We start from the raw sequence: 6,271 nt of genomic DNA on the forward strand, positions 1-6,271 counted from the left end.
TAAGCTACCAAAATTTCTTATTTAACTTATTAATTATATTTTTCATTCAAAAAGAAATTTATTACTACTAGTAGTAAAATTGTTACAATTAAGGTAAATATTTTTCATGGGTCTTACAACAATTAATTAAAAAAAATTTATTAACATCGAATATTGACAAAATTCGACGTTAAGTTAACGTCGTATATTGACAAAATTCGACGTTAATTTAACGTCGAATTTTTTAAAATTTGACTTCAATTTAACGCCTCCTGATATGATCTCGTTTGCGAATTTGCCGTTAAATGCCCAAAATATTTGACGTTGTACGTGATTTTTGTACTAATGATCTATGAAATTGTGTTCACATAATCAGCCTTTTCCCATATAAATATATACTGATATAATAATTAGTTAAGGAGAAACAAAGATAAATAAATAAATATATATATATATATATATATATATATATAAATATAGAGAGATATGATGATAAATTAATTAAATATAAAATCAAAGTATATTTTAAAAGAAGAGTATTATTTTTTATCCTATTTATATAAGTCTGTTACTTTCTATATCATGTAACAATTTCAGGTGAATTCGAAATTACATATTACATATAAATAAGATAAAAATTATATTAATAGAAAAATTATTAACTTAATTAGTTTAATGTTTTGACTTAAAAAGTGATGTGTGTTAATGATTTGTTTATGACCTATTTGTATTTAGCAATTAGAAGGGAAGAAATCTACTTGTGGAGGTTGTGAACAATGCTGGGATCTCAAATCAGATGCGTTGCGTCATCCTAATTTCGGTGTTTAGTTTCATGCACATTAGGTATTTGGAAAATTTTGACTTCATCGGATAACATCATAAGAGAACATTCTGGTCTAATCCTTTTCTAATCATTAGAAAATTAGTCTGAGGTAAAATTCTTACCCTATTTCTAAAAATATATACCGTTATAGGGACTCAGAATGCAAATTACGATGACACTACAAAGGATTCATTTTGGATCCCTGGTAGTACAATTTCCAACAAATTTCTTTTATCTTTTTTTTTTATTTATAAACAAGTAGTTGTATACATGAATTGAACATTACCATTATGGAGGTGAAAATCATACACACGTTTGACTTTTTTCCATGTCCCTCATGTTTTGTTCATGGGTCACTTCTTGGAAGATCCAAATCTTATTTGGGATGCAAGAATCCATGTTAAAACGATTCGATCTGTTGCACTAGATTCTCACACAAATCTTTGAGCTTAATTTAGTGGGTTTGTTTCGATCAGTTGCGTGATGATCCAATTAACCTTTAAGATTTGAAATCTTATTATTATGAACAGGGATTTTAGAAAAAGAAGATCCTTTAGCATTAGTCAAAGATCGCTGCAATATTTGTGTTAGATAGAGAAAAAGTTGCACTTGAGCAGGTGAACATTTGACCACTCAATAGTAGTTACGAAAAAGGAACACTGAAACCATAAACATGGCTGCTATTCACATGCACTTTGATTTTTTTTTTTCACTTTTCCGTAGCAGAAAACTGTTTTTATCTTCTATTGATTACAACCTTGTGTCACTTACATTTTTTTTTTCTTTCGAGACTATAAATACTTTATTAAATCAATACTTTTAATCAATTATAAAAAAAATCTTTAACCAAGCAACAAAAAATAAATATAAGCGATTGTACTATATGAAAAAAATATTTTACATAATCCACGTGACAATTTTGTAAATAATAAATAGGTGTTTAATATGAGTTCCTCTTTGAAACAATGTAAACACTTTCATAACATAATGCATCCACACTCCTTTACCAACCATTGACTTCCTTGTTATGTCACCATTCTCTTTTATCTTGTGTTAAAATTTTATAATTAATTCACTTTTGAGACATTCTTGTAATATTGTAGATTGGAAACTTTTTATCTGTTACATGTTATGAAAGACACATGTAAAGTGAAAACACAGATTATCTAATGTACAGAAATTCTATTAGGTTATTTAGAGTGCATTTATTTATATCTCAGCACCTTAATTCTCTTTGTTCTTCTCTATGACCATAGTGATAACACAGACTTCCTCCACCAAGTCAGAATTTTTTTTAATTTATTTTATTTTTGAGTTAAGAATATAGGAATATGTAAGGATGTATGCTATGTTAAATATAAGAATATATTAATTACGTATATAAATTTAAACATAAGAATTTAGTTAAATGTAAGATGTGTTAAATGTATAGATATAGAAGTTACTAAGATAGAAGTTAGTTAAATATAGAATTTAGTTAAGTTTAAGAATTTATAACCCCATAACCAATGTGATATATGTATGTAAGCTATACATTCTTTTTTATGTCCGATATATATGTTATGTGGTATGTTGAATATACTTGTATAGGATATCAAAGTGTCTAATCCTCAAAAAATTATAATATTTAATTAGAAAATTTTATATTTTAAGAGTTATGCTATCAAATTTTTGAAAGATTTTTGTGATATATTCCATTGAGTAAAACGTCTCAAATTACCTATTGAATACTATTTCTAATTCAAGTTATCTATATTTTCTTTTATATAAAATAAGAGATACAAGTAGGCACAATTACTGCATTAAATATTGAATTATTTATATTAATAATTTGAGAAAATTAATATTTTTAATAATTAATATATATATATATATATATATATATATATATATATATATATATATCTTTTTGTGTACACATTTTTTATTCTCGTTTTACTCTTTATAATATAAATATTAACTAATTTTTTGAAAAATATAATTGTTAACTATTTTTTAAAAATAACTGATATTTTAAAATATTTTGTGTAAAACTCTCATATTTTTCTTCCTCTTTTTTTCATTGTATTTTTTTTATGTATTAATATAATCAATTTACACATATTACTAATTTATAATATAATATAAATATTTAAAAAAATATGAATACACAAATGTAACAACACTTTTATTATGTGATACTTATAAAAGTAATGAAATTTATGCTTTATTTCGTTAGCTTAGTTTCATTCAGAATCACATAAATATTAAAACTAAAGGTTATTGAAATTTTTTGAAATATAGAAGTGTTTATTAAACTTTACTTACTAATCATGAATAAAGTGATTCTTTCTAAATAACCATCACACCATTTAGAAAAGATGAGATATTCATGTATAAATTAAGTTCTTTATCATACTTTTATTTTCTATATCGATGTGTACATTAGTTTTATAACTAATATATTTAAAATAAACCATTTAAAATCTGTATTCTACACTTTTACAATTAGTGAAATGTGAGTTATATGCAATATATATATATATATATATATATATATATATATATATATATATATATATATATATATATATATATTTCTTTTTTTTTCTGGAGTATATATACATCAAAAGTAAGAAAAGAGAGGACAATAAAGAAAAATTACAGCCCTCATCAGAAAAGAAATGTTAATCCACAAGAAAATATACGTTAATTATTTATATATTTCTCATTTCTTTATTCGCGTTTCTCTTTCCACGAATTTGAAATCTCTCAAGCTTCAATTTATAAGTCAACTGTTGCACACTAATTAATTAGTAATACTAGATTATCTAAATTTTAAATTCAAAGATTTTTACCTATGTTCTTGGGTTCATATACAATCCATTACAAACTAATTAGTTAAGTATTGATAAATTATTCGGACATATAACTATGCCATTTGATTATTAGATATTATAGTTTTATTATTATTCAATATTAAATCATTTGATAATTAGTTAACTATATATATATATATATATATATATATATATATATATATATATATATATATATTATTGGGATAAATAGAAATTTTATTCGATATTAAAAGGTTGTCACATCACTTGATGACATTTGATTCCACTTGAGGTTAGTATATATAATTTCGTGTATCATAAAATGCTAAAGAAATTTCACGCATGGTAGACGATGATTTCATGTTTGCCCCATCTTCTTGGCAATGATTAACACGTACCATTGAATTTGATTCCTCCAAATTATAAAAGGGGCCACTTTGCATGGGAATGCATGAATCTACCTCATTAATCCAGAATTTAGACCGAGAATTTAAGGAAAGAGACATATTATTGATGTAATGTTTATAATATATATATATATATATATATATATATATATATATATATATATATATATATATATATATATATATATATATATATATATATATATATATATATATATATATTATTCTTGCTTATTCTTTATCACATTATCTACGTCTTCTTTCTTTTTCTATACAAAACAGTACAAAAGAAAACAGAGACATTAAAACGGATTAAACTCATTTAAATGTTTGATTATCTAGTTAACGTGACTATATGAAACCGAGTTAATTTGAATGAAATTTAACTCGTACTTTTAAAATAAAGTATTATATTTGAATTTTATAAATAAAAAAGTAGTTTAAATGATTTTATTTATTATCAATTATCGTTTAGATTTATTTTTATTTTTTTGCGTAATATGAAGGATAAAAAACATAGCTTCCTTCTTTTTCTTCCAACATATTTTTGTGTACTGGATAGTTTAAAAAAAGACTTAAATAAATTATAAAAATGAATATATAGCTATTTCCCTTTCCTTCTATTTTTCATCTACCTTTGAATTAAAAAAATGAGAAATATATAGAAGGTGAGAAACATATTCTACCTTTTTACCTTTTGTTAGAGTTATCCATACTTTCACGTGGCGACTGATTTTAATATATAAAACCTAACAAAGAGATCTGAAAGCTCTCAGTCCCACATATGGTTCATCTTTCAATTCCCACTTTTCACTTTCATATGATATTTCCAATCGATCAGGACCAAGCTACATGTTCCTACGAGGGGCCTCTAGTGTGTTTTTTTCTTAGGTAATACTTTTATTTCTTTTATTGCTTTAATTAATTTGTTAACTACCAAAAACTTAAAAGTGATATAATAAAAGTGTAATGTTATGAACTCATCGATTTTTTGTTGTTGTATAGTTGATTAAATAAAGTTGTGATATTCTTTCCCAGGTCATAGGCGAAAATTTGGAACTAGTAACTTTAATTTTCTGTAAACCACTTGTTATTGTTATAAAAAACAAAAGCTTATTACCAAAGTCAAAAGTTATAATTGATTGTGGGTTGTAGCTTTATTTCTTTAAAAATTCTCGCAGCCATTATCATTAACTAAATTGTAGGTATCATGTCCTTCGACGTTACCATCAAACAAATCCTTAGGGGTAACCCTAATCAAATAAAGTCAACTCTTGGATTTAAATTATGGCTACTGTAACTGTACTTTCAGATGGAGACTTATTCATTGCGAAAATAAAAAATAACCGTGAGTAATGTAACTATAGTTATGTAAGAAGAAAATGCGTTAAAAAAATCTCTTATGTTATTATAATATCTAATTGAAATTAGTTTGACAGATTTTGTAATCTTATATACTCAAATTTTATATACGAAATTAAAATGAATCTAAATCAAACCGTCTGAAATAAAATACTTTTAGAAGATTTCATATTATTAATAATATTGGTAATGTTTGAAGGATGTTAATTACATTATTTAAGAAGGCTTAAGTTATTATTTTGGATAAGGTCAAACCCCAATCAAGATTAAAGAGTTTCAAAAGGTTCAAGAATCTAAGACAATGTATATTGGCTTGTCTATCTCAAAGTTGAAGAAAAAGAAAGAAAAAAAGTAAAATAGAAAAAATCTAAGAAATCGTCATATGATAATGTAGACAAAAGGCATGAGTGATTTAGCTTCACTGTAGGAAATATTGTATAGAAAATGTAAGAAATGAGAAGAGAAGAAATTCACAATTTTCATTAGAGTCTACGGACATTGTAATTGCGTCTCATAGTAAAATGTCTACAAGACCATTGGTCGCGTCAATTTCTAATACACAGAGGATCTTAGCCATAGATTGAGGTTCAAAAATATTACTTGTCTCCTATGAGAGAGTTATTTGAGTTAGCACAGGGAGGTGTTAAAGAGAATACAACAATAATGACAGAGTGTAATGCAGAGAAAGAGAGAAACGAGAGTTATTTCTCATTAACAAAACAATGTATATATGTACAACAGAGAATAAACTATTAACAGACAGTTAAAACAGTTAGAGTTTAGCTTTTATTCTCCACACATGATAACAGTTGAAAAACTGTTATTTTCATGCTTAAAATTGACACAAAAAGCAACATTTACACTTAGAAACTAGCTTGAAA

This window comes from Vigna umbellata, chromosome 3 (genome assembly GCF_029865625.1).
Source record: "Vigna umbellata cultivar VRB3 chromosome 3, Vumbellata_1.0, whole genome shotgun sequence".
Lineage (NCBI taxonomy): Eukaryota > Viridiplantae > Streptophyta > Magnoliopsida > Fabales > Fabaceae > Vigna > Vigna umbellata.